General features: G+C 33.7%; 1 long non-coding RNA gene across 1 annotated transcript; it reads right to left on the reverse strand.

Annotated features, from left to right (window-relative positions):
• Positions 1–9358: 9358 nt before the first annotated feature.
• LOC127841165 (uncharacterized) lies at positions 9359–12134 on the reverse strand. The gene is made up of 3 exons (XR_008030744.1): positions 12080–12134; positions 10364–10543; positions 9359–9521 (listed from the first exon to the last, which is right to left on the reverse strand). It is a non-coding gene; the product is annotated as an uncharacterized LOC127841165 (long non-coding RNA).
• Positions 12135–12407: the final 273 nt, after the last annotated feature.

Below are 12407 nucleotides of genomic sequence, written 5' to 3' on the forward strand. Positions count from 1 at the left end.
GCAAAGCACAGGTTGAGATGTGGGTGCACTGTTTATCCTCATATTAATTTTATAGAGATAACTTAGACAAAGCAACAACAATATGTCTCTCGTTTTTCGCAGATGGTTGCTGCACTGGCAGCCATCTTTAGAATTTTGGTTGCCTTGCTAAAGAATAACAAGCCTAGAATCATGTACATGTTGTAAAATGTGTATCTAATACTACATTTATTTTCTTTAAATTATTGAGTAACAATTTTGGCGACATGACAGACGTTTAAAGCAAGTCTCGTTTCCGAAATAATCTACGGGATTTAACTGTGTTAACTTTAACTCAATATAGATCTAGTTATCGACATACACAATAATTGTTTTGACAGATGACGTCCGATTGATAATTTAATTAAATGTATGCAGATAAAGAGAAATGTTAACAATCGCACAGCGTATTTTCTGTGTATGTTTCTATTTTTCGATAACATGTGTTATAGATTAGTATAGAATCAATATTTGTAAATAGTTATACTCGGCGAATCGCCGCATCTACGCGGCGTTACTCCGCGAATCGATGCCGAGGCAAAAACAGACGCGGCGTCACTCCGCGAAATTTCGCCGAGTGCCTCGGCATCATGCCGAGTAAATACGCGGCGAAAATACGTTAACAGAAGAATCTTTTGTTGGTTTTGCGTAAGCTGTACTGTATATCCGGAACATACAACTTACCTTGGGTTTTCGTTTGAAGATGATCATTGTGTAGTTAGTAACTTTAGGTTCAAGGTGCTTGCATTCGGGTTGGGTGCAGCACCTTATTTTTTCACTAAGCTTTAAAGGCCACTTATAGCAAAGTAGCGGAGCGAAGGTAAACGAGTTATTATGTTTTTGAATGACATGATAATTTCTACATAATGTTTTGGTACACATGATAATTATGAGGAGACGAAAAAGCTTGCGTCTGACATACAGCATGATTTGCTTCTCTCTGGGTTTATCCCTAATGTAGATACAAGTATCTTGGAACCAGTACAGGAAATGGAGTGGCTGGGTATTAATATTAATTTTAGAGGGTTTTCAATTAGAATTCCTGAAAGAAGAATTAGCAAGGCTATGAATACCATCAAGCTTTTATTGGGCTCTATATATATGCCAGTAAGAAAGGTAACTAGTTTTATTGGTCAAATTATTTATATGAGTATTGTAATTGGCCGTGTAGCTCAAATACTGACTAGATATTTGAGTATCGATGTTGCGAAAGAATGCACGTGGAATGCGTACGTAAAGTTGTCAATCGATAGTGTAGAGCATTTGGCATTTTGGAGAGAAACGCTCAATTTGCTTAACAAACGATTGCTTGTAACTACTGGCGCTTTCTCAAAAATGTATACAATGATGCATCTGCTGTGTCTTATGCCATATATAAGGTAGGGACGGTCAATGGTGTGGCGCAAGGGTCATGGTCGTCAGAGGAGACTAAAATGTATTCTACTTTGTGGAGTTTATAGAGTTTTAAAGTCATTAATTGATGTGCTTGCAAGTCACCGCGTTAAATGGTTTACAGACAATCGGGGAGTTTGTAGTGTTATTAAAAAAGGTTCTATGAAAAAGGATTTACATGATTTAGCTATCGAAATAGTCCATTTAACAGCGAAAAATTCGATTCATTTAGAAGTTTAATGGATTCCGAGAGAAGAAAACGGATTGGCAGATTATTTATCTAAGATTGTAGAGAGGAATGCCTGGGAAATTAGTTTGAATGTATTTGAAATGTTGCAAAGCAAATGGGTTCAGATTCAGCCTGTATGCGACTCCTAACGGCTAGAATCAAAAATCAGAGTTTTTGTTTATTTGCTATATAGGCAAAGGAGGGATGTAAGGGAATGAATAAATATCGATTACATCTGAAAATGTACTGTAGATGAGATGGCATTTGAGCTTTAGCACTAGCAGCCAAGTTGGCACCCAACGTTGCAAAACCGTTGTATTTAGGTTGCATTTAAACGTTGGTTGCACTTTGGTTGTCACAATGGTGCATATGAAAGTTTTCCTGACGTTTTGTCCCAACGTTGCTGCCACGTTGTATTGAGGTTGCATTTAAGCAGGGTTTTTTTAATTTAAAAATAAATATATATAAAAACAAAACACATTGTCACTGCCAACTGCTCTTTCGAGTATTACAAGCAAATATGGACACTGTCGAGTCCGTTGCCTAAGAAGGACCAGTACTTTGTGTCTATGGATGAGGTGATGAGAATGCTCACCGAGTAGGAATCAAACCCACCAACTCCCGATCGCAAGGCGTACACCTCATCCACTACACCACCGCGACAGTTGAAATTGACGGCAATTTTCGTCAACTTAAACTTAAACAATATATTTTATCCAGCGATTTTGAGTAAAAGTTTACTTAAGCATTTTAAAGTTTGGAGCGAGATTTTACGATTTGTATATGTGTTTAATTGTAATTTATTAATAAAAATATGCTACAATAACAAAAAATAGAAAAGAAAAATTATACATTGAAGAATTGAATTTTTCTTTTCATTTTAATATTCTGTCGTTAAAAGTTCACCGATCGATAGTTAACAAATGTTTATGTTATCTTACAAGCAAAATAATTATTAGAAAAAAAAGTATACATTCCACCTATCGGCGATACTGAATTCAAGGAAAAATATTAGCGGCGATACCTGTATTCAAGGGAGAAAACTGCATAAAAAACTGCTGACGCTAAAAGAGTGCACAATAACATAGAAGCATTGTTGTTGCAACATCTTTCTCAAACGTTCTACCGACGTTTCGCGTGCAACGTTGCAAAAACGTTCGGAAGTGGTTACTAATGTCACGGCCAGAATGCAACGTTTCTGAAACGTCCTTGCAACGTTATGATGAAACGTCCTGGTAATGTTTTGTATGTAACGTTATGGCAACGTTTGGTAATGGTTGCCGACGTTGCGAACTAAATATTACGTTTCAGCAACGTTCGTAAAACGTTTGATGCCCACTGGGAGGAGTCATTCAACATCAAATTTGTGTAAACGACACGCTCTCCTCAATCAACTTTAACCAATGCTTATATATGTTATAATAATACAATTACAGCGATATCCATTTCCATTTTATGTTCTTTCATCCATTGATCTAATTTATGTCAAACCACATTTTTAAAACGGTTGTATCGGTTTCTGACCAAAACATGGTTTACGAAATCAAATGGCTGGTCGGAGAGTTTAATTTTATTTCTATTACAGTTTTCAATAATGCATGACAAACACACAGTCCTCAATGCGTTTTGGATTCGTTCGATGCTTTTTAAAATAAATATTTTACTTTGAAAGTAGCCACAGCGATCGAATCGTTAAGAGTGTAGCTTAAACCGGAGTGTTTCTTCCCATACATTTCGTCACACGAGATACGTCAAAATTTCGTAATCAGTCGAATGAAAATAAAAGTACTGAAAGCTGGTTTCGTATAGCATTTAAGTGAAGAAACAAAATAGAAATATATGAAATCAGTGGCGGAGCTGCTATTAGGCACAGCGGGCCCGGACCTACATTTTTTTTTAAATATGAAAAATATAAAAATGCTTCAACTTCTAAAAGCGCATCAAAATGTTGAACCGGAGGGTGGTGAGGTGTAAAACAGTAAAATTTCAAAGAAAAACAGGCCAAAGTCTATTATTTTCCTATATTATTATTTGTCTAGATATGCTTTAAATCTCACCGCAGGCGTTATAGGATCATATCCGGGCCTACAACTCAAAAATGCTAGCTACGCCCCTGCCCTGGAAATATAAACGTTAACACACGACAGAGCTGGGATGGAAATTTATAATCGTCCCTAGCCGCATAAAGGTCCTTGTTCTGGTATGTTAGCTCAGCTTATTGTTGTTGTCTTAATAAGTCGCTCTTTGTGAAAATGGACCTTAACGCAGGTGCTTAAAGTATAGTCCACACAGGCTTATGTGGGCCGAGAATTTGGACTTTTATTGTATTTTAAGTTTAAAAGATCATTTTCTTAGCGGAAAGCTTGTTTTAGCGTAAAGTGTCCTCCCTGGGACGACCTTTTACGCACATGTATCAAGTCCCGTTTTCCCCTAGCGAGGCTCAGATATAGATACATCGGATCGTACAGTGAGTGGAATGCATTCTGGAATATGGGGACATACAAGCCTTCATGAAGCCTTTAACCCCCGTAGTGGGCTCATAAGGTAGTTACAAGAAATATACGTGGTTCAAAGCAAATGATGATTACAATTCAATACATCCATGACTTTGCATGGAAAAGTCCAGTCTATAAATTTTAGTCGGTAACCTTATTTATTTTCAATGGTTTATAGATAAACGTATATGATGAACTACAAATTGAAAAGGGCCGTCTTATGAATATACATAGATAATCTAGATATTATTACGAAAAAACAATGTTCATTTAATTGAAGACGAATTCCATTTTGTTTAAGTGTGCTCATTATATGATGATATAAGAATTAAATATTTAATGGACAGTATTGGAAACCATTATATAACTTTAAATCTGTTTTATACGATGATGTCGGAATATGACAGAAAGAGTGTAATTGCTATGGCAAAATATATGCACGAAGCTTTTACTACTCGAAATAAGTTTTTGATTAATACTCCCACTCCACACCGTACAGAGTTAACAAACAATAAATGCATAATACAACGCACAATTATACATTTAAACACTATCAACTTTTACATAACAATACTTATAATATTTGGCAATGATAAATTTGACAATAACAAAGCTTCTCTTAACACAACTGAAGAAGTGGTAGTAAAAGTTTCCGCTCATTACTTTGACGCATATCGTTAATAGTTAATTTCCTTCAGTACATTGAAATATAAGAACACGTATGATTAAGCTGCTTTAAGAGTAGTTTTGTTGATTTTACAATAATATAAATGTATTAAAGCTGAGATCACGGCGCAATTGAAAGGTTTTCCGAAAATTCATGTTTATAGAAAGGTTGATTTTGATAAAGTGTGTTGATTTCCGGAACAATTGTAGCAATCGTATTCATGTCAATTAAATAAGTAATAAAACACAAACACACTGTAAAAAAAGTATGACAGCAAAGTGTTTTCAAAATCATACTTGTACACGGGTGTGAGTGTTCTTCAGCTATATCGAAGAAAATGTATTTAAGTAAGTCTTAATCATGAACATGCTTAACCGTTTAACAAATAGTTGATCCGTCGTAGATATGTGATCATCGATCAAATTACATGGTATTCATATAGCACACAGTAGTAGCTCGTATAGTATGTAAACCGTCTAAGAATGCCGATAAAGATAAATGAATAAAATTGTTTAATACATCGATTATTAAAGACTTTGAATACATATCGTCACTTAAGGATAGTTTCTTTTATAATGTGCATCACCGGTTATTGCTCTTTAAGTTTTAATTTATAATATTTAACAATTAAAAACAACTTCTTAAATATTAGTTTAAGTAATTGTCTGCATCTTATTTTAGTCCAATAAAAAAACTTAACAAACTTTCCAAAATCGCATTCTGAACGTAAACATTCATCGTGTTTTTATTTCATCCGAATTAAATGTAAAATATACGATATGCATGTTCATGTGTATAAAGAAAATAGAATATCGTTGAACCGAATCAGTTTAACGTGTGATTTGGTGCGAATTTTGGTAGAACTATTTATATAATTTATTTTAAAACAATAAATAATGAACGCACAATCAAAATAGTGCATATATTATTTTCTTAAAATTACATAATTAAGCTTATCCTTGTATAGTTGATTAACTTAAGTGTCGGAAATCATACACAATTTTAGTTTTTCCGGTGGCCGTTCTTGTCTAAGGGTACATTTTATAATTGCAGAACAGTAATATATACATAGAGAGTTCCATATGCAGTAACATTCCATCATTACTTCAATGGAATTGAACTATGGGTATTCAAACTAAATATGTATCTATAACATTACATGCTTCAAGCCCATGTGACATTGATAATCGGCATAATGGACTTAAACATTGGTAGGCGCTTTCCTCCCTTTTCTCGTGACCATCATTCAAATGCTCATGGTTGTAGAGCTAATTAGTATCTAGATATCTTATGAAAGCGGACCCATAGAGCAACCGACCTACCTACAGGTGCATACTCGACATGCCGTCATGTAGTCATACTCATTTGTAGAACGCTATTTAAAAATATTGCGATAATGACAAAAATACAGTCCTCATGAGAATATATGCCTTTTTTTACTTTTAACATCTGAGTGTTACATTAATCCTTAGTGAAGGGAGGCATACATTGCGCCGGACATAGTGTCTTATTATGTTTTACTGTTTTGTCAAATTACTAACCATCCATCAATATTTTGTACTGTTACGATAGAACAATGAGTTTTAAACTGTTGTTGGTCCAAATTTGACCTTATACCTCCAGGATTTTACGTAAATTTTAGGCAGAGGGACAAGTTAAACACGTTACACTGCTTCTTATGAAGATTAAAACACATAAACAACGGCTCAAACAAACGGTCGTAACCATTGACAGACGAATGAACAGCAGAATTCACAGAAATACTTTGCGACGTCTATACGGAACATTTCTACGGAGAGTGCATCCACTGTATGAATTTTCGACTTGTGTATGTCATCGATAAGGGCATTAAACTTGATTTCTTTTCATTAATGCACAATATATCACAAGACAAAGCATCCATCATTTTTTTAGTAATATATTTAAAATAAATACTGAAAAAAACATAATGACGTAATGAAATCGTACATTCTGATTGAGATACTTTTAGTTTAATTGTTTTATTTACATTTTAAGTTGCATACGTTCGTTATTTGAACACTTGACTTAGTAAAAGGAGCACTAAAACTAATGGCGTACTCGATTTTCACAAACCATACACACCACGTGCGGTACCGGAAACAGACCTTTACACGTTTTCCGAAACTTAATTGTGAAACTGTGAAAATACTTACAACTGTTATATCTGGTTAGTTACATCAGACAGCATTCCTCTAAGAAATGTTTTCTTCTAATCATGCACTTTGGTTCCAAATTGACCACGCCCCATGAGACATATGTCTATGGTTTTATAAGCAAAATAACTTTGAAAGTATCCTCTGTAACATCACTTGGTCCTGTCGTGTTTTTAATGTTACATTATTTGGAGACATTCTAAATATTTTGATCAAATCCTGACTCTGATGTCATAACTTGTCGAATGTTGGGGAATAAAGACTATATTGGCCAAATAACTACGGAATATAAAATATACATTTCTCTTTATACCATCTACACAAATAAGCTATATTGGGCCGTCTTGGTCCTTTAGCTAGTTTTACTATGTTTTTATTGTATTGTCCTGTATCGTATAACACTTTGACAATATCAAAACCAATATCAATCCTGATAATGTTTATGCATGTGTAATATTAAAAGTATGTATAGGTCATGGGGCGTCCCTTTTGTTGTTCGTATCTTCAAACGGATGAGGTTTTTAATTTTAAGTAAAATGTGTGTTTTGTGTGTTCTGGGCTAAGGATGAAGACCTGCATAACGTGTTACATGTTTTAGCCAATACTTTGTGTTGGCGCTAACAGTTCTTTATTTTCACTTATAATGCTTTGTGGAATCTATTAATTGTATTGTAACTTGTTATTTCCCCACTTAAATTTAGTTAAGTTAAACATTATTTAGTTGTAAACAGATCACTCAATTAAAAGTGTACATATTGACATCACTTCACAGAGAGAGATGTGATTAAAAAATACATCAAACAATTAGTACACTGATAACTTGCATCATTGCAACGAACACGACGACTTGATATAAACCACAGCAGACATGGAAAATCTTGACGGCGAGAAGACATACAGCTAATCCAATAAGCAATCACATCTCGCCATTTATTAGAAGGATGTTGAAGCCCAACACCACAGTGTTCAATATCAACTTATCTTGAGCCATACACACCCGTCCATGCAAGCTTACATACAATACTTAAAGTTACGAATAAACATTCTATTTAGCTACTTAAGTGGCGAAGAATATTCATTTATATTCAAATTACAGATTATTGCGATGATAAATTAATTTTCTACATGCATGCTGACTGTGCTCAACCAAACATGGTATGAAACAGATAAATGTGTAATAATACTGTCGGTACTTTGACTTAACACCGGCTATGTATTGGATGACTCATGACGGTTAACTACGAGTTGTTTTAACACATAATCATATTCTCGTGCAATGTAGAAAAACATAATTATATTGTATGTTCGCCGCGTTGCATAGAGTTCCAGTTCGTAATACACTACTTAAACGATTAATTTAATCCCATATAGGAGGGAACCGACGGCGACTGACGCTTGCATAATATTATTTATATAATCTTATATTACAAAATTATCTTTAGGCGGGAAAACATTCAAGCTTGGAGGTTCCATGGTTTTCCGGTTAAGTGTGATCGATGAATCATGCCATTTTTTTTACTTTACGCTCGAAGAAGGTCAAACCTGATAATATTCAATATTTGACACAGAACTGGGATCGTCATTTTTCAAATCACCATAGTTATATTCAAACAGGATTTTAATCAGCCCGAACACGTAAATTGTAAAAGGAAATACATGTGTGTTGTATGCAATATTGTTTTATGAACAACGCAAACCGCTGTCTAGCGCACATTTTGCATCAACATTTACCGTTATTGTTTAGTATATGATCTAAACAAACACTCCTGAACAACACGCTGGTTTATTTTTCGGTAGACGTATGAAAATGCTGGATCATTATTAAAGGATGTGTTCATAGTATCAATATTAGCATAGTACGTTTTGCTTGAGAATGAAAAGTGTTACGACACAAGTTGGTGGTTAATGAATTATCTATACCTTATGCCGGGTAAGTATTCAGCAGTTGTAAACATGAATGATATGTTGCATTTAAGAAAACAATGCATCATAGTTTAAATTCAAGCGGAAAACCTATATCATGATTTATACTATAAACAAAAATAATAAATAATAATAAAGATGTTTATTATTGGTAGTGGTAAATAAAAAGAGACCATATAAAAAGTCAAAGCATGTGAGAAACGCTTATCAGATAAGTATTAGTTCTATGGTATCGTTTTAAAATCAGATTGTCCATGCGGGCCCTGCGTCATTTTTTGTATCTGTTTTCATAATAGGTGAATAAATACACTTGTTACACTAATCAATTTAAACATACACATATTTTTTCATTTTACGTGTGTCGTGAAAATAGTTTAATTTACTTAACATGATGTCATTTCAAGGGCATAAAAAATTAATGACATAAATGCATATACTCGTTGCCGAAAAATATTTATTGCGTATTGTCAACAAAAGCAAACATTCTCTGCATGTATGTATCTTTATTTCGTTCAATTTCATCGGTACTTAATTCACGTAATTCTTTTGCCAGCCCACGTAATTGCCTGTACCGTCCACGGAATTACTCTGTGAGCCGACGTTATCCCCTTGCCAGCCGCCCCCTTCAATAATAAGAGTTACGGCATACAAACGTAATTTATGTTGATATTTCATTCATTATTTTTATTAAAGTAGTTTAACATATGAGATAATGTTATTTGAGTATTGTATATTTGTATAACCAACTAATTTAAATGCAATTATTAAACATTACATAGTGTATATTAAATATTTTGTCATTGAAATAAATATTTAATACATAAATAAAACATAACAATTGAGCAAACAGCTTGTTAAAATGTTATCCTTTTTATGTAATTATTGCTGATATCTAAAAAAGAACGTGGTAAGAAACGGTAACATTTAATAACAACTAGTGTTAGTATGACAAAGCTGTTATATCAATACTTAGTCAGGACAAAGTGTCTGTTCAATCCGATGCATATTTTATTCAATAAGGAGCTAGTCGATGTTTGAACATCGAATAAAGAGTAAAATAAACAGACAATTTGTATAAATGGGAATTTAATGTAAACAAAGAAACATTTATATAAATTGATTTCACAATTTTAAGTTAATTGAAGTGAATTAAATCGTTATTTTGTATTTATTTCAATTATAGCATTTATACAAGTATGCTATCAAAGACATCTTTAACCATATTCAATTGCATAAACATATACATAAAAGTTCCATCTTTAATATGCATGGTTTGCGTTGCGTTGCTTCATATAATTAAAAGCTGCCCTGGCACGTCTTCTTGTTTGTTATAGAAATTTGTTAACCTAACTTGTTCCAATATAACCTTATAAAACATAGCAAATAAGTTTCTACCTATTAGTTGCTGTATTATATCGGTGTTTAATCCTTTAGGATACAAACATTTATATTGGTGTTTTCTTACCTGGATAACCCGGATATTGTTGCGGCCAATAGTTCCCATATTGTGGCACATACGAGTTCCAATATCCGTCCTTCCCGGAACCTTTACCTGGCCAATACGAGTTCCAGTATGGGCTACTTAATGCTACGCCGCAGCATGACACGAACAGCACAAGTGTGACAGTTGAGAACATCGTATTACCTAAAGTGAAAATTAGAAGACAGGTTATTTGTTGGTACAGTGGTCTCCTAACGGATGTAGACTTTACAAAAAAGCAGTCTTAGCTCAACCCATTAAGTCCATGAGGTGCTGAATGTTCTTCAATTTTTAGAGTTGGGCGATAACAACATGTGTTCGAACACATGTATCGCCTATAATAATTATTTAAATATTTATATTCGCTATTCCGCAGCTTCCACAAGTATTGTACTCGGGAAGTAATGGAACTGAGTGAAATAGAAGAGAGTTGTATTGTTATTGTTACAATTAAAATATAATAGTTCAAATATAATTAATAAAGTTATATATAAAAAAAATCACATTTAATTATTGTCGAATTGTGTGTGGTTTTAGATTCTTAAAATACACACAATGCCATACGCTTTTCACTTGCTAATTCCTAAAGTTGACACATCTTTAGACCGAGTCAGCGTTTTTGAACACTTATTTTTTTTTACAATCTGCTGTCTTTCGTGTTCAAAGTTTTGATTTCCATTACATTAAAACGTTTCTCGTTCGTCAGGTCATATACTCATTCAACGTGCTTTGTTTCTCTTGTTTGAATACAGCAAGAGAGAAAAATACGATATTACAGGAGCGAAGAAAGGTCAAGACTATTAACGACGCGTATATTGTGGATGTAATGTGGAGCCTGCGGAACAGTTATCCCCTCCAGACTGTTTGTGAAAGACAAAATGATACATGCATTGTATGCCATGTTTTTGTTAGAAAAGTAGTGATGAAAGGAATGCCGTTTCAAAATGTATTTAATAAATTCATGAACCGACAGCATTTGTATATGGACTAATAACTAAATGTTTAACAAAAAAAGTATTATTTTGTTTCATTCATTTTCATGACGCTTATTTAGAGAGTGAAAAATAACCTTACGGCATGTTAAAGACAATGATCTAAAGAATATTTCCACGAATTCATTTATAATTATTTATGCAAGACCGTTAACATTTTTTACTAACTTGTCTTTGCAAAAGGTATATATACGATTGTGATAAAACTGTAAAATAAGTAATCTATTAAGTCTCCATCTATCAAGTATCAATTTCTTGCTGATATTTCTGGAATGTGAGCGGTATTCAACAAATTAATACAATTAACACAGGGTGTAAAACGGCGAAAAAAACATGTCTCCCGTCCGAATGAACATCGCAATCGTGTTTGTCACTTAATTACCCTCTCTAATGTGGTGTATGTTCATTTGGCGATTCTTAAATTACATAAACGTGTCAATACCATCAAAAATTACTAACATTAAGATTGAAAGTACAGCAGTAATTCTTATAACCAATTAATATTCATTAATATCATAACATTTTCCGCGGAATGCTTGCTTTAGACTTTAAAAAAAAATATTTTTGAAAAAAAGGAAATCAAAGCACTACAGTTGTTGTTATTTCGAAAATAATCTATATTATTAAATGATGTTAAAAATCCTATTACATAAATAAGTACTAATAAAAACAGTAACACTTTTGTCAAACTTATTAGTTATTTACCAACCTTTGTCGTTGCTTTGAAAATCTGAGAACTAGATAATAAAGCTAGGATGCAGAGGTTTATATACCTGATGGGAAAGGGATTAGGTCTATTTTTGAACAATTAATGTGCTTATAAGCTATGTTAATCTACGTCGAACACGTGCATTTGAAATGCACCGTGCAGCATTAACATGCAGTTAGTAACATATGTGGTAGTATCATAATTTCATAATGTCACGTTGGCTCGCAAGGTTATGCCTTAAGCGAATGGGAGAATAACGTGAGCTCGCGAGCTGATTCGGTGAGCGGGGTTCGAAGAACGTTGCCTCACAAGGGAACGCCGTAAGCGG

The sequence above is a fragment of the Dreissena polymorpha genome, chromosome 8, assembly GCF_020536995.1.
Source record: "Dreissena polymorpha isolate Duluth1 chromosome 8, UMN_Dpol_1.0, whole genome shotgun sequence".
Classification (NCBI taxonomy): domain Eukaryota; kingdom Metazoa; phylum Mollusca; class Bivalvia; order Myida; family Dreissenidae; genus Dreissena; species Dreissena polymorpha.